We start from the raw sequence: 18,547 nt of genomic DNA, 5'->3' as shown, positions 1-18,547 counted from the left end.
GGGGCTGAAACTGAAAATGTAAAACTCCTGGCCAAAAACTGAGAAAGAAACATAATAAAAGAAATGACATATTTTGCATTGACTTGCTCAAAAAGGTACACTGTAAAATAATGAAAAACAGCCAGGCATATGACTAGATGATCATTTTAACTGTTTCACTTATTTAAATTCTTATAAATATACACTAAAGGTTTTGAAGTCCGACCAGAACGGAAGAATTAAATCTGATGAAAGATTAAAAACGCAGATAAATCAAGGGAGTTAATCCACGTTGAAGACCTTGGTTTGGCGTGATTTTAATTCAAACTAATTTGAGGTATGTCATGTCTTGTCATCCTTGTTTTTTAAAAAATAGTCCAGATCATAGATTGTTTAAGGTGGTCGGCAACATGTGGTTCTAGAGCAGGGGTGTCAAACTCATTTTAACTCGGGCGCCACACGATAGAACAAATATTCTGTCAGGGGCCAGGCTAATAGATTAAAGAGAAAGAAAAAGAGATAAAGAAATAAGAGAAAGAGGAAGGGAAAAGGAGAGAGGGTGGGACAAAGAAAGAAAAAGAGAGAGAGAGCGTGAGAAACAAATGATGAAAAGAGAGAGAGAGAAATACAAGTACAGTGTCTTTGTTCAAGGCACCTGGCTTTAGCAACATCAAGTTGACATATTTCAACCTGCAGCTTGTTTTTCTCTTGCGCTTCTCTGAGTGTTGTCTCGCGGGCCGGATTCAATCCCTTAGCGGGCCAGATTTTGCCCGCGGGCCGCCTGTTCGACACATGTGTTCTAGAGCCACAGGCTGCACTTTACAACCAGCCTAGTCATTCCTGGATCTTTGTTTTTGTAAATGCTTAGAAACAGGAAAATAAGAGGGAAGGAAATATATATTTTAAATCTATATTTATAGTTATATATATTTTAAATCTGGTTCCTGTTGAAGGACAAACAAATAACCTATTCCCAATGTTTTACACGGCTGTAAAAATGTTTAGAATGAATATTAAATAAGTAGCTTTTCATTTGAATCCCGTTTTTAATTTTGATTTCATAAAGGCCTTTAAAGGGCTTTAATTTTTTTTCAGGGCTCCTGGCATTTTTTCATTTTTTTCTATCCAATTGTGGATTATTGGGTTAAGACCATGCATCTTAGCAAAGGTAAGGATGTGTATGCCTTCCATGTATTTGTTGATAATCGCGGGCTTCTTTCTGTACTTATCTGTCACAAGCCAGAAACAGAGACAGGACCCAGTAGCGTTCGTTTACTCAGTTTTATTGATATAGAGGGAGAGCAGTGCTTGCTTCCACGATCCGATGATCGACGGACACGGGTAGCAGGTGGCAGTAACGCGGAAGTGGCACTTCCGTGTCGAGCGAGGATAATCGTAGGCAGCAAGGATACTGGTCGATAGCCGGGACGGGAGAGCAAGGGCGGTATCGAGTCCAGAAAAGAGGTCGGCAACAGGTATCGGGCAGGAAACCGGGCAAAACAGGTTGATGGTCGTGATGGCAGAACAGGAAAGAAATGGGTCCAGAAACAGGTGGGCAACAAGTATCAGGCAGGAGAAAACAGGGCAGGAAAATGTTGGAAGATATGAGCTTGCCTAGCTGAGAGCATAGGTTCGCAAACGGTCTGACGGCTTCCTCTTTGAAGCCGGGGGTTTAAAAAGAGTCTTTGAACCAATCAGCACTCAGGGCTGTTGCCGCCAATTGGGCAGTCACAGGTGCCCTGAATCAGCAATCATGACAGATATCATTATCTTGCTTCTCCCTTTAGCATCACTGCAAGCCTTGGGACCCATAGTAAATAAATGCATTGTAACATTTTTACGAAACACAAAAGATTGTAAACATGAGTAGAAAATGCATTGTGGGAGGGAGCTCAGCCAAAAGCATTTCTGCATTTCTATGATGCTGTGGCCCAATTCAATAGCAGACCAGCATCTTTTACGATGTCAACTTAAAGCAGACAGAAATTTTAGGGACGTAATACCTCATTTGCATACTTGAATTTGTTGTTGTAATCGAGTGGGGATATAATAAAGAGGGACTGAAAAACATTTAAAGCCATCAAGTGAAAACGCCGTAAGACTGGGTACTGCATTTGAACAGTTGTGCATGTTACATGATTCACTTTCCAATCGAGTCAGAAACTGTTTATGCGGGCGAGGTTTCCGTCCCGCTGAGACGAATTAATGGCCACCTCGGCGGTGAAGAATTCTGGAAAAGTGGCGTCTTGTGAAGTTGCGTCTGCTAGCTAGCAATCGGTCACGTGAGCGTGTAAATATGCAGCTAGCGGGAGGACGAGTGGAGTGCTTGATGGAATGCATGAACAAGGGTGATGAGTAATTTGCCTCCTGCTGGCAGATTGTGTTCACTCACTTTTGCACGGATGCATACAGACGCTGCCCTACTTACGATCGAGATAGGTTCCGGACGATCGTTGATAAATTTAATTTGTTGCTTCAGTGCTATATTTTGTATGTTTAAGCTTTATATAAGTAACCTGTAATGTTTTGTACTGAAAAATAAACATTTCATGAAATAATATGCTCTATAAAGATGAATAAAGTTAGGTTTAACCTACTTTTGGAAGATAGGCTTTAAGAGTTAGGCGCCCTCCTCCTCTGTGGTAAAAATTGGCCGAAAAAAAGCGATCCAACCATTTTCTCAACCGCATTATGATTTCTTGTTCCACTTTCATTTAAAAAAAAAAACGGCTCGCCTCTTCATTACACTCTACACCAACCGTATTGAAAGGATGCACGAGATATTAAACTATAAAAACGTCAACGTGCTTAGCGCACTGGAGATACAGTATAGAATGTTTCCACACAAACTAGGAAGAGGAAGTGTATTTCTTTGGGGTGGATGCTGGGTCACCTCTCACAGCGCCACACGCTGGTAGCGGCAGAAAGAAGCACTACAGTAATGTCCTGTATTCGGAACACCATACGAAATCTAACTTACAGCAATTTCCGATTTTTTTTTCCCTCTTATCTACCGTTTTTCGTAAATCGAATGGTTGTAAGCAATGTTCCCTCTAATTTCCCACGGGTCTGAGCGTTCACACAAAGTGGGTGAGCAACGCTTGAAACAACAGTGAGCAACAGCAATCCCAAGTGTGGCAACTAAGTCATTGTCAAACAGGTCCAAAACTTGACATCACGTTACATTTTGATGAGTTTCCGCCAATGCAAAATTATTTTTCACTTTCGAATGAATTGACTACAAACGTCATTTGTTTTTACAATTCTTTCACAAGATTTCCATTTATTTTTATTTCCTGATATATTTTGTCGCATAATATTAACATTTTTGGGGGCTTACTTAGTCGGTTGGACGATACACAACTGTATTTAATCACATTTTTTTAGTGGAAGTACAATGTGCGCAACAAGATTGACTTTGTATAATTGGAAATTATTTGAATGCAACAAAAACCTTTTTTTAATTCCTTTAAAAAAAATCTCATTGTTTATTTTTTCCTAGCTGTTACTGTTTCCTTTTTGTTCTCTTACTTTTTTTCCTTTGTTTCTTTCTTTTCTTTTTTCTGTTTTTTTTTCTGAAATTTCCCTTCTTTTTTCTCTACCTTTTGTTTCTTTTTTTCTCAGCTTTTCACTCCTTTTTCATTTTTTTTTCTTTTTTGTTCTATTCCCCCTTCCTTTAAGTCATTTTGTGCACAATTTTACATAATATTTGGTCATATAGGGATGAAAGAAGAAAACAACAACCTGAAGAGCCGTTTAGGACCCGAAAGAGTCCTAAAGTTTTAGTGAGCCGAGCCGAAGAAGCCGGTTCTCGAAAAACTCTACTGACTTTACTCAACTTCGTTCTACTTCGACCTTGACTTCCAAATACCGCATTTAGAACACAGCGTCAGTTGAACCCTTGTATTTTTACCTTCATGCACTGTAACATTTTGACTTAATTCGCTTCTTTCGATTTTTGTGATTGCTTTTAAAAGATAGTGATCCTGTCAATACTTCTTCCGGCCTGAGAGAATACAAAAGTCCTTTTTGGGAAAGCTGAAAAACCAAAAATGCAGTCGGCTCTTTTTGGCAGTTTTCACATCTGGGATAACCTACTTGAATGACTGTCAAATATGTTTATATTCAATGTAGTTCTATATGTGGAATGTCTTTCAGGCAAGAGTCTGCAAAACAAAAAATACAATATTTTTTTTTTTTTTGGTAGAACTCTTGCCTCGAAGTGACCTTAATTGTAATGCTGGCTAAACTTTTTGGCTGTAAGAATAGGTTGTCTTTCCAAGAAAGCTGCTGCGTCAGCAAAACAAAATATTCCAAGTCAGCTTTTTTGGGCAGTTTTCACATCTGGGGTAACCTCCCTGACTGCCTGTAAAATATGGTGTTGATATTCAATGCCATTCTGGGCTGTAAAGGGGAATGTCTTTCTAGGAATAAAATGCTTCGTCTACAAAACCAAAAGTTAGCGTCTTTGGCGTTGATCCACATTAATTGTAATTTACCCGTTTATCACCACCCTCACTTTTCTCAAGGGACATAATGAGAAAAGATTGTGTAGCTATAGGGAAATTTGTGAGTTTTGTGGAACAGCTGGTCCGGTTTCAATTTTTCCTAAGTACGTTGCAAAAAAACCCCAAAAGAAAACTGCTCCAAATGTTGGTGATACCGTTGATTACACACCATAGATCCACTCGTAAACACTACCACTTTTTTTTCCTCCCAAAGACGGTCTACCCTGCTTCAAAATTATGTAAATGTATCTCAATAGAGATGAACGGGTCATGCTTGCATCTATCTCTCACTTAGCTCAGAAATCCCAGACTTCTCTATCCCCAGCCACTTACGTCCAGGTCATCCAGGACACTTCCAGCTGAGCTGGGGCACAAAATCTCCCCAACAGGTTATCCCCGATGGGACATGCCCGAAAACACCTCTCAGGAGGCATCCCCGCTAGATACCCAAGTCACCCCAACTGTCTTTTTTTCAGATAAACACTTAACGGTGACGTCAAACCTTTCCGACAGGATCTTAAAGCATGATGATGGGCATGCCCAGAACATCTCCCACAAAGCATTCCAATGAGATACCCAAGCTACTTAAAATGGCTTCTTTTCAGATAAGGACAACATGGTAACGTTCAATTTGTTCTACAGCATCTTTTCAGGAGGCATCCAAACTGCCTGAAACACCTCAACTGGCTCCTTTTCAGAAAAGAGCAATATGGTGATATCATATCACCAGTGTGCGCTTGGTCATTGTGCTGATGAGACATGCACATTGCATTCAAACTAGATACCCAGGCCACCTCAACTGGCTTCTCTTATCATAAGGAAACTCAAGTTCTATTGAATCTCTCCAGCATGTCCAGCTTTGTCCCTCGGTATCCAGCCAGTGAAATATGCACAATACACCTTTAGCAAGACATCCAAAATGATTCCAGAACCACTTCAATTAGCTCTTAAATTTTCTGGTCATAAATAAATCCTACAGTATGTTCTGTTTTGTCTCTGGAGCATCAGGTCAATGGTACATACCTGATACCAATGAGACATGCAAGGAACACCTCTCAGAAGGCATCGGAACTCGATGCCTGAGCAGGGTTGGGTAGGGTTACTTTAACTGGATTACTTTCAATTACTTTTGGATTACTCCAATAGCAAATATGCTAATAAAAGACAAAAGAAACTAAATATGAATAAAATGACTCCATTTTGTGCAGGCTTGGGGAGTAACGGAATACATGGAACGACAAAAATGATGTTGCAAGCTGTTTGGATTGATTTTCATTTTGTTTCTGTCACATTTTATGTTTGTTTTGCCGGAGATCAAAGAGATCAAAGCCAGGAGAGAAAGCTTACCACGTGATGTGAGTCATCATTTATTTCATATTTAGTTTCTTTTGTCTTTTATTTGCATATTTGGTATTGGAGTAATCCAAAAGTAATTGAAAGTAATCCAGTTAAAGTAACCCTACCCAACCCTTTGCCTGAGCCACTTCAACTGGCTTCTCTCCACAATATAGTACACACGCCACAATATTAAGACAACTTGTATTATCATGAATGAAATTGCTGCACTTTTTAACATACTGTATAGTGAGTATTTTTAATACAGATGTACAACTTCTCCTTATTGCAATGATCCTCGTCTTAAAGCAGTCTCATTAAATGCGCACAAATGAATGAAAATACTAAATGTCAGGCTTCTTTTTTTAGTCCGTGTTTCAATTTCGTTCATAAGCCTCTTTCGCATTGTAATATTCCCTTATTAGAAAGATGTTACGTCTACTTAAAAGGCCAAGAACATTTTTACATCTGCTAGCAAATTAAACTCGGGAGAAAGTTATCGAGCGAAAACATTATTATTAATGAAAACGGCGAAAATCCAAGCGCTTCATCAGCGCCTGGACGGATATCTCAAGCACGTTCATTAGCGTTAGCTTATGACAAATGTCTGGGCGAGGCCCCGCGCTAATACTTCACCCGATCCCAAAGATCGATACTTAATTACGCCGACTGTTTGGAGTCGCTTGGATTATTGCTCGGCAGAAAAAGGTTCAGACCGCCGTCTTATAAAGCCAGCCGTCATTAAACATGCCGCCACTAACAAAGTGTTCCCAAACGGCTTGAATGATATTAAAGGGAGAGTGTTTATGATTTGACCACTAGATTTATTGTCTAGTGTACCTTAAAATGAGCACTAAAAAGCAACAGGAAGAATGCAAACTCTGCGCTTCTTCATATTCTTTTATCATCGCAAGCTTTGTTTCCATGGTTATCATGTTTTTGCTTCTCCCTTGAGCATCATTGTAAGTCTCAGGGCACAGCTAGTAAACAGTGTATAAAACACAGTATTGTATTGCTGTAACTCACAAAGCCTTTACGGAGCACACGAGATTCATAACTGAATGAAGAGAAAGGCATTTCGGGAGGTAGTTAGGCCATAAGCTTATAGGCATCTTAATGACACTGACGCAAACCAATAACAGACCGACATCTTTCGACCCTGAACAATACCACTCATGCACCTTCGAGGCATGTAACTCTGAAAGGCGCAAAGTTTGAAATATTTTGTTGTTGATGTGTATAGTGGGAAAACGGTGTAGCGAGAGGGTGTACAATTAATTGTTTTTGAGCAACCGCACTAACAAGATGGACTACAATAATATCATGTCACCCCAAGTGAGGCCCATTTAAATTACCGTATTTTCCGCACTATAAGGCGCACTTAAAAGCCTTTATTTTTTTCAAAAGCTAACCATGCGCCTTATAATACAGTGCGCCTTATATATGGATCAATATTAAGTCGCAAAGTCTTGCAACTAAGGCAAGCAGCCGGCGACTAGATTTCCCCCCGAAGGCGAAGTAGTCCGCGGTGTATGCTGGGATTTATATACCGGCGATTCATTTCCTAACCAATGTGTCAATCATCATTTGAATCAGTCACTATTGGCTAAAGTTATTCGGAGGTAAAGGGGGCGGATCCTTTTGATCATTTACAGGCTCGCATAGGCTAAAGTATGTATTGTATTCGTAAATATTTTACTCTCCTGGATTTACTACACTCACGGTTGTAAGAAGACCATGGTTACGTATCATTATTGAACGTGATGGCTGCAAGAGAACTTAAGTGAGCTATGCGGCTTTATATTTTCCCGGTATCTTGTTTTAGAATGATCTTAATGTTTCTGTGATGAGTCTATTTTTAAACTAAATTCAATTCAAAGTGTTTATTGTCATATGAACAGTAAAGAACCCCGCTTCCCTGCACAATAAAATTCTTACTTTGCTGTCCACACAATTGCCAGCAAAAAATCAAATGGAAACTAAGAAATGTTTGTTTGGTGACATCGTACGGACACCGCATCCGCACGTGTCTACGACACGTATTTGCTTCTTTGCAAGCTTTCGGAATGTTAAGGGGGTCATAAGTTTGACTGAACTATCTGACTGTTTTGTCGACGTTCCCATTGTAGCGCCTTATAATCCGGTGCGCCTTATGTATGGAAAATATAGGACCAAAAACTATTTTTTGGGGGTGCGCCCTATAACCCCGTGCGCCTTATAGAAAATACTGTATATGATGTATGCAAGTTTTTTTTAAAATGCACGCTTCTTCGTATTTCTTGATGATCACAGGCTTTGTTTCTTTAGTCATTATCTTTGCAATATTTTGCTGTTGATGTTGTACGGAAGGAAAATGCCGTGGAGAGAGTCTGAAAAAGGACCGTCAAATTCGAACTATAAGGCGCACCCAATTATGTCGCACTTATTACATTTTAAAAGGAAAAAACTTGTTGTACATACATAAGCCGCACCTGACTATAAGCTGCATGTGCCCACATTGAAACATGAGATATTTTCAAAGAAAGACGGTACACAGAGTTTTCACAATATACTGTACCTTAACCCCTTAATGTTCCGACAGCCCGCCGGTGTGCCACCGGACTTTTGATCAACAAATATGTGTCCGTACAATGTCACCAGTCACTGAAATAGGTCATGCTACATATCAGTGGAAGGCTTAAACTCTTGGGATTTAAGACATAGCTTTGCAGCCATCACATTTGATGATAATATGCAATCATGGTCCCCCTTACATGGGTAAATGTAGTGAATCTAACGTATTAAACATTTACTTACGTACTCCAAAACACCCTATAAATCCGACAAAAATAAACCCAGATTCAGCCGAAAAGCATCTCTGTCACAGGCCAGAAACGGAGACAGGACCCAGTAGCGTTCGTTTACTTAGTTTTATTGATAAAGAGGGAGAGCAGTGCTTGATCCCACGATCCGATGATTGATGGACACGGGTACCATGTGGCAGGAACGCGGAAGTGGCACTTCCGTGTCGAGCGAGGATAATCGTAGGCAGCAGGGATACTGGTCGATAGCCGGGATGGAAGAGCAGGGCAGAAACGGGTCCAGAAACAGTTCGGCAACAGGTATCAGATAGGGGAAAACAGGGCAGGAAAATGTCGGAAGGTATGGAGCTTGCCTAGCTGGGAGCATAGGTTCGCAAACGATCTGTGAAGCCGGGGGTTTAAAAAGAGTCTTTGATCCAATCCGCGCTCAGGGCTGTTGCTGCCAATCAGGCAGTCACAGGTGCCCTGAATCAGCAATCATGACACTGCATCGATGGACGTTGCTTGTTGCTAGCGGTCTCTTTAGCTCCATAATTCCTGTCTATAAATAAACGGACTGGTAAAATTATTTTCTCTTGGCCCCAGAGCAACCTAACTTGTGATTCACATTTATCTATCTATCCCTGACTGCAGCGCGCACTACTTCTTCTATGGGTGAAAATCGAGTCGGCGGCAGCTAACTCTAATTGTGAGACCTGTTGATCCATACATAAGGCGCACCGTATTATAAGGCGCATGGTCAGCTTTTGAGAAAAAGGCTTTTAGGTCGCTTTATGGTGCGTAAAATAGGTTATTTGTTTTATATTTAAGACGTACTGGAATATAAAGCGCATGCAATTAAAACTACAGTCATTAAACAAGGACATCACAAAATAGAAAAAAAAACTTATAACATAAATGCAAAGAAATCATACAGTATGTATGATTTTTACAAGTAAATAAACTTGATTCATTGACAAATGCTTATGTTACATCATAGTAATTATGCATTTCCGAACTTATTTAAGGTTTATACGGTGCACTTTCATAATTCTGACAGAATTTTGCTTTTTAGGTGTGCCTTATAGAAATTACGGTAATTCGTGTTACCTGCTGGTGATCCCGACAGTTTTGAATATCAGCAAAAATACCAAACAACTATATCATTACAAAAACGAGTGCACTCAAACCGAAATGTTGATTTTTAAAAAGCAGATTTCCTTTTTTTTTTTATTTGTGCATTGATCAAAGAGCCGTTTTACCTTTTTGAAGGTTAAGGAGATCTTAAATTATTCCCCGGCACAGTTGGGCGTACGCCTGGGATAGAAAATATGAAACGTTTAAGCCTTTTTCAGTGCTTTTGAGTCTCGGCCAATTTCCAAGGTGCTTTCGCAAGTTTTAAATCCAGCCAAGAAAACATTTTTGTTAATACCGACGTAGCACAATCTGCTGAATTTCTAAAAAAAGACCACAAAAATCGAAAGGATGCATCTGTTACAGGTCACAGAGTCAAAACAATTTTAACCTTTTTCATGTGTTAGCTTTTAGGCAACAAAACCCAATTTAGCAGGTCAATGGCGACCCTTACCTTAAACCAGCTGTGAAATATGCAAAAAACAACACATCATCCTTTTTTCTCATCTTGGTTATTTTTTTAGGCTTCCTTATAACTGTTGGGTATGTAATATCAAAAAGTACCGTTTACCAAATTGTTCCAATTAGCTATCTGACTCCTTTAACCAAACACAACCTACATTCACCCAACAGTTTATGCACGCTCGTTTCTTGAGGGAAAAGATGAAAAAGAAGCCGACATTTTCACACGGGGGCAGATTTAATTTCATTAACTATTTAACTAAGTGTACTCCATCGAAAACTGCCGAATTAGTGACGTTGGCGTCTGTGGGAAGCCCTTTTCTCAAGTCCTTTAGCTTTCTCCTATTGGCCATCTTCTCCCCGCATAATGGCGTGCCGACTCCTCCCATGGAGGCACCAAGGAAGCCCCCTGGGCTTCATCTCCCGATGTCTGGAGTACTCAAAACAACACCGAGTGTTTCTACGTCATCGGGGCCTTTCTGCGTCACCAGCGTCTGAATGTGCTGATTATCTTGTCAGCCTTACGTCCCGTTCCCGCCGTTCCTGTAAACAACACTTTCCATCAGGGTGGCCTGACCTTGCACCACAGCCCAGTCAGTGAATATCTTTTGCATTAAATGTAATTTGTATTTTCCATCTTTTCCCTCAAGAAAAGAGCGCACATAAATTGTTCGGTGAATGTAGGTTGTATTTGGTTAATGGAGTCAGATAACTAATTGGAACAATTTGGTAAACAGTACATTTTGATAATTAATTCCCAACAGTACTTACAAATTTTCTTTTTCATCTTTGTTGACATTCCTAAGAAGCCCTGATGCGATAAGCAAACGCATGTGTTTTTTTTTTTAACGCATTTAAAATCCAATTCAGATCAGTAGCGACCCTAACACAAGGTGAAATGTTTCAAGGGAGAATATAAACAAACACATTAGCCGAATAACAATGGTGGTTTCATATCTCACGGACTTAGTAGCCGCATCCAATTACGAAGAAAATCATCTTGCAAAAACAAGAAAGATAATCCCTTTCTATCAACTCACCTTTCTTGTACTCAATGACACTGGCGGACGTTATTAAGAGCTCATTTAGCTCAATGTGGCAAACAAAGGCTTGCCTGAATGCAAACACGGAGCTATAATAAGCTAATAAGATTGCGTTAGCAGAGATAAACATCGATGGCGGTCGCATGTGTTCTTGTCGCCGTTCAAGAAGCTAACACAAATACTAAAAGATGGCCTCTTGCCATGCAAAGGTCGTGTATTTTGTCTGTGTTATGATTGTGTTCTAGTTAGGTCACTTACTTGCTAGCTAGTAAGCATCATCGATAGCTTAACCAAACATGCTAGTCAGTGTGTCATAATCCGATATAGCCCATCCATGCGATAAGAGCACCGTAAACCAAATATTTTGCCTTGTTTTTACAAATACATATAATACTAATACATATTACATTACATTTTTAAGCTAGGTAATTTACATGGTTCTTAGCCAGCTAGCATACTAGATACTGGGAAAGATATATAAGACCTCATTTTGCGCAATGTGGCAAGCAAAAGTGTCCCTGAATGCAAACATGGCGCTATAATAAGCTAATACGATTGTGCTAGCCGTCTCTTAACTCAAGAGGCTAGCACAAATGTGTAACTACTAACAAACTGCGACTTGTCAGGCAAAATTTAGGTATTTTGTTTGTTTTATAAGTAATTTTTTAGCTAGATCACATACATTTTCGTTAGTTAGAATAGAATAGAATATACCTTTATTGTCATTGTTACAAAATGGGTTAACATATTGTGACAACGAAATTGGGCATGGCACTCCAGGTTCACACATTCACAGTGAGGTAAAAAAGCCAAGAAGATAAAGGAACAGAGAAGATAAGGTTATAAAACAAGGAGGATAAGGTTATAGTTATAATTTACACAATATTTACACAAGAAATGTCGGCATGTAGGATGTTACATACAGTTGGTATCGTAATACCGTTTGGTATCGTAAAGGTTTGTGCACTTATACATTTGATGAAAAAATAGTCATCATAGTGCAAAAAAATAGTCAACATATGAATTTGGTGCAAAAAAATAGTCATCATAGCATAACATACCTGGAACCTAGCAAGTGTCCCGATCTGATATCACATATCCAGTCGATAAGAGCACCAAAAATGATCGGACTTAATCTATTTGCTCGAATTTATAAATACATAATCCGTTTCCATTACTTTTTTTGACTGGTCACATACCCGTTTGCTAGCTAGCTAGCATAATAGATGCCTGCCAGACAGTTTACCTAGCATCCTTGTCGGAGTGTCTGGACAGATATCGCCTATCTGTTCAATTAGAGACCCAAAAAAAGGTATCCGATTTCATAGGATTCAATCTAATGTCATCAATATTTTTCTTAAATTTACTATTTACAATATTATTTTTCTTTGTTTTATATATATTTGACCTGGATCACGTATGCGCTCGCCACCTATCGAGCTACCATACTAGATAGCCGTCGAGGAGTTAACCTAGCATGCTAGTACGTGGGTCCCAATCTGATATCCGATTGATGAGAGCCTGAAAAACTGTAGGAGCATTGGTTTTGTTATGAAACATGAACACTAGATATCGCTTTATTGTGCAGTGCAACAGAAAACGAGTGCCAAAAAGAAAGAAGACAAACTACAGAGACAAAGTAATAAAACCACAACCTTCTTTGTTTTGCCCAGCCTTTTGCAAAGAAAGGAAAAAGGGGGGAAAAATGAATTAAAAAAAGACTAAAATGGGAAAAATAAAAAAAGTTAAAAGATGGGGGAAGGAAAAGAAAGAAGAAAAAAGATGGAAAAGAAGAAAAAGTAAAAAAAGGAAGAAAAAAAAGCAAATTTAAAAAAAAAAAGAAAAAAAAAATGAAATAGCCGGACAAAAAGAATACAAGAAAAAAGGAAAAAGAACATTTTTGTTTTGTATTTGCGGGGGTAACTGTAGCAGCAAGATGGCCGACAATGATGTCTGCCCCATCTAAATGAGGCTCATTTTATGTAACGTAAATGCAAATTTTCCAATGAGTATTTTGAAATATGGACGCTTATTTCATAGTTTAAGTGTTTATCTTTATTTTTTAATCAGTATTTGTTTTATTAGGGAATTCTATTTTTCCAACCAGGAGGCGCTTAATAATGCACAATGTCCCTTTAGACTTCCATATTAAGGCTGGGGCTTCAAACTATTACCCCATGGGCTACATTTGGCCCCCGGGCCGCCTGTTTGAGTTCCCTGCTATAGAACAAAAATAGAGTGTCGGGTCCCGACATGTTCGACGTTAAAACGCTTTAGGCGGAGGTGGTTCATCTCCAGCCACTCCTCCCAAGTTGGCGCCCTCTTGAGGGAAAATCTGAAAAGTGTAATGATTTTTTTTTTTTTTTAAATGCTAGCGTTTACCGCAGGCGACTTGTGCCAAGTTTCCCCGAAACTCCCTCGCATCTCTAATTTGTATGCCACGGCGTCCATTTTTTAAACATGTTTGTTAATCTGTGTGCCCTTGCAGCTATTTGTTGGCAGGTGCAGATACTCATCGGCGCCGGGGAGCCAGTTAAAGCATAGCCGTGGAAAAAAAAAAGTGGGAGCGGTAGGGAAATTGTGAGATAACTGCCACGCGGCTTTCCGTGCTGACAACTCGGATTGAAATTTCCGAGTAAACAGAGTGAAGTCACCGCTTCGCCCGTTGCTCGCCGGGCCTTCCCGGAGTAGCGGCGCCCGGAAGCCGTCTTCTCCAGTCCGTAGATTTCTAGCCGACGCCGCCACGCTTGTCAGCTTTGCTTGATTGCATATTTCTATCGCCCCCACTTCTACACGGCGTTCGTACAGGTGCTCGAAACCCTCAAACCCTTGAATTTTAATGGTGTGTTTTGAAGGATTTTATACATTTGACTATAAAAGATTTTATACGATTGACTCATAATGCAATGAAGATTTTCACTGAGTAGGCTTTAGTTCAATGACAGGTCAGGCTGTTTGTGAGAGATATACAAGATATAAACTCTCTGTTGGCAGAATTATTCAGATAAAAACACTTATTGAGGTTTTAAATCTACATCATGGATATCACAGCCCAGCCTGACCGGCCATGCTCGCTGGCCGCCCAGTCTAAAACTGAAAACATCCGGTCAGTAGGTGTGGTTTATTGATGTCTCACATAAACAGGAAATGAAGTTACACATGAGTGCGACTTCACAAGAAAAGGAAACAAGATTGAAAAACGTATTTACAAATAATGGAATTATACTGATCTTTGAAACGTGACTGTGTGTGTGTGTGTGTGTGTGATGATTGTTTTTATATTTAGGAATATAAAAACAGGTTAATTTCATAGCATGGAAGTCTGAGAAATACACAACCAAAAACAGCCAACTTTACACTGTTCCAAATGCAGAATATTTTGTCTAGTTCTGTCGATAACAGGACTCTGACGGAGGACGGCAGGCGTTGTTTTGAGAAACGCTCTGTGTTGTTTTGAGTACCCCAGACATCGAGACGCTCTTCTCCGAGATGGTGAAGCCCAGGGGGCTTCCTTGGCGCGCCCATGGGAGGAGTCGGCACGCCATTATACGGGGAGGAGATGGCCAATAGAAGAAAGCTAAAGGACTTGAGAAAAAAGGCTTCCCACAGACTCCGTCACAAATTCCACCGTTTTCAATGGAGTACAGTTAGTTAAATTTTTAGGGAAAATAAATCTGCCCCCGTGTGGAAATGTCTGCTTCCTGTTCATCTTTTCCCTCAAGAAACGAGCGCGCATAAATCGTTGGGTGAATGTAGGTTGTGTTTGGTTAATGGAGTCAGATAACTAATTCGAACAATTCGGTAAACGCTACATTTTGATATTTAATTCCCAACAGGACCAACCGTGAAGGTGGGACCCACTAGATTGTGAGACCTTGTTAAGCGGCCTCATGAGGGACTTTTTAGCAGTGACACGGTTTCATTGCTGGATTGTCATTAATATGAATTTCCAGCAGTCCCGCGTTGCCCCCTTTAGCTCGGGTCATAGGCAGTTGCCTGGTCACTGCGTAGCACACACCCAAGGGGACCAACCAAGCCGCGGCATTACTGACGAGCGACACACAAATGAAACCTCCTTTATGCTCGAGACACACTGATGAGGGGAATCCAGGTAAACTCCGTTATCCCTCTCTGATCTTATTAAATCCCAGCCAGTCATCAGGGACAAGCCAGAAATGAAAGAGCGTGGAATCTTTTCAAGGAGTGTGCAAAACAGGGCTTTTATTCAATAACTGAGATGTCCCGAGTATTTTCATCCACTGCCTCTTATCGGCTCGCCGAAGCTTTTTATAAAGCAGTCCAGCCGTGAAATAGTCGTTTTTCGCTAGCTCCACCTAAGTAGAGGCCTCAACTGATAAATAGCATTTACGATGTGGATGGAGTCGGGATCCGGCACACCATTTCCCACTTAGAGGGCACCAACTTTGGGGAAGTTGATGGAGAGCGCCCACCTGCATCTAATTTTTCTCTCTTGGGAAGTTCATATGCATGCAAAAAAAAAAAAAAAAAACAGGAACATGCAGACGTGCTAAAACAAACATGTTTTCATTCAAAACCCTCTAGTGGTCTCAGAACAACAGACAAGAAACAAAAACAATGACCCATCAATCTCTGCAGTCGTGTATACTCAAAATAAATGGGCTAGTCAAGTCACATTTATTCATATAGCCCGTAATCACAAAAATGTCTCAAAGGACTGCACAGGATAATAATTACACCATTACCTGATCTTAAACCAACATGCGGGCAAGGAAAACCTCAAAACCTCAGCGTGAGGAAAAAAGAAACCTTGAGAAGGCCTCACAAGTGGTAATCCCCTTCCAGGATGACCAGGGTGGAATTTTATTTATAACAATAATCTTAGAGAAAAACGATGCTTTAGCTGAGGCAAGAGCTACTTTATATTTCAGCAAGCTGTCACACCAGGCCGGTCGGAAGACCTCCAGCTTTTTAGTACGCCATTTTCGTTGTTTGAGTGACCTGGTTTCTTCAGTAGACCAAGGTGTATGCTTCTTATGTCGAAATTTATGCCTTAGGGGCACCACAGAATCAAGAACATTAACCAAAGCAGTATTAAAGTTGTTAGTGAGTCAACAGTGCAAACAATACTACTACTTTTTTGGGGGGAAATGTAATGAAACAGTATAGCACGTAGCATTTGCACATTGTGTGCGCGAGGGATAACATTTCATGCTGGCAGGGGACACCTGCGCCCTCTGTCGTGTTAAAAACAGGAAGAGAACTAGGTACGGAGACTGCTCCCTTTCACACGGTGCACCCTACGATTGTGAAAATATTATACTACTTGTATGTAATATGCGTGGATACTATTAAATAACATGATGGATTGTTAATTTGATCTGATTACCTTTTGAGATAGATAGATAGATACTTTATTCATCCCCGCAGGGAAATTCACATTTCCAGCAGCATCCCTGCTCTGAGAACGATACAATAATAAAGCAAAAGGAATACAATATACAAATACCCAATGTGACGCGCTAATACCCACAGTAGCGTGTTGTATAGAGTATTTAAATAGTGCTACATAAAATACACACTGCAATAAAAGTACGGTAATATGCAATGTAGGGGGTGTGGTTTAATGTGGGCCTTTACTCTGCCGGGTGAAGTTAAAGAGCCTCATGGTATGAGGAAGAAAAGATCTCTTCGGTCTGTCCGTGGTACAAGACAGTGACAGCAGTCTGTCGCTGAAGCTGCTCTTTTGTCTGGATATAATGCTGTGTAGTGGATGTGATGAATTGTCCATGATTGACCGCAGCTTTTTCAGTGCCCGTCTCTCAGCTACTGTTGTCAGGCTGTCGAGCTCTGTGCCCACAACAGAGCTCGCTTTCCTCGCCAGTTTATTGAGACGAGAGGCATCCTTCTTCATGACTCTGCCTCCCCAACACGCTGCCGCATAGAAGAGGGCGCTTGCCACAACTGTCTCATAGAATATTTTCAGGAGCTTTTTGCAGATGTTGAATTGATATTCAAATTGAGCTGGTAGAGTGGAGTAGCAGATGGATGCGAAGGAGGGGACGGCAGATTCTAAGGAAATTGATTTAAAAACGATCAATTGGGTGGATTGCAATGCACATAGAATACAGTATTTCCTTGCTTAATCACCTTCTAATTTTGAATGATAGTCCTGATTGTCGATTGGTTATGGTCGTGCAAGCTTCATTTCCATGGTTATCATGTTTTCGCTTCTTCCTGGGGCATCACAGCAAGCCTTAGGACCCAGGCTTAAAAAAAATACAGTAGATTAAATACAGTATTGTATTGCTGGTTTGCAAAGTCTTTACATTGCACACAAGATTCTGAACTGAACTGAGAGAAAGGCATTAAGGGATGTTATTCAGTCCATAGCATACTGGCTTTTTCATGATGTAGCGACGCTAAACAAAAGCAGACCAGCGTTTTGTATGACGTCGACCAATACCACACGGGCATTTTAGAGACCAAAGTTTCGGTATAAGCAGGATAAGTTTTTGATGTGATATTGCAGAAAACACGCCATAAAGAGGGGTGAAAATCCACAAAAACGCCACAGGGCGCACTCGGAGGTGTCTACTATGCTATGAAAAACCCTTCAGACATTGATAAAGCTTTTATGAACACTTCATGTAAGACTATTAAGATGTTTCTTCTTCACAATCCGGCTTTTCCCGTCGGGTCTAGCTCTAGCACGTAATCCATTACCGCGGAATTTAGTCTTCTATCTCCTTGTTATACCCCTCAAGACTTCCCTCAGCACATCTATCAAGCTTCTTTTAGGACTTTCTCATTACACTTTTCCCAGTACAGCGCTTTGCAAAAGTAGTACCCAAATCCCTCAAGAACCTTTCGACATATTGCCATATTTTGGTCTTCAAAATGATAGTTAAAAAACTCCAAATATTTTCGAAGAATCAACAACCTTTGAGACACAATTGGTAAAATAAATCAAATTCATTATAAAATAGAATAGATTAGAATATACCTTTATTGTCATTGTTACAAAATGGGTTAATATATTGTGACAACGAAATTGGGCATGACACTCCAGTATCACACATTCACAGTGAGGTAAAAAGCCAAGAAGATAAAGGAACAGAGAAGATAAGGTTATATAACAAGGAGGATAAGGCTATAGTTATAATTTACACAATATTTACACAAGAAATGTCGGCATGTAGGATGTTATATACCGTTGGTATCGTAATACAGTTGGTATCGTAATACAGTTGGTATCGTAATCCTTCAATGACAGGTCGATTGGTATCGTAAGGGTTGTGCAATTTTGCATTTGGTGCAAAAGTCA

At 40.1% G+C, this 18,547-nt stretch overlaps 1 long non-coding RNA gene across 5 annotated transcripts in view; it reads left to right on the top strand.

The window, feature by feature from the left end:
* LOC148346312 (uncharacterized) overlaps positions 1-18,547 on the top strand; it is a 131,467-nt gene that overhangs the window by 60,299 nt on the left and 52,621 nt on the right. The gene's annotated exons all lie outside the window — the stretch shown is intronic.

Source organism: Urocampus carinirostris, chromosome 20 (assembly GCF_059441175.1).
Source record: "Urocampus carinirostris isolate Australia breed hairy pipefish chromosome 20, RoL_Ucar_1.0, whole genome shotgun sequence".
Classification (NCBI taxonomy): Eukaryota; Metazoa; Chordata; class Actinopteri; order Syngnathiformes; family Syngnathidae; genus Urocampus; species Urocampus carinirostris.
The sequence above is the reverse complement of the archived record's forward strand: the minus strand, read 5'-3'. Positions and strand labels throughout refer to the sequence as shown.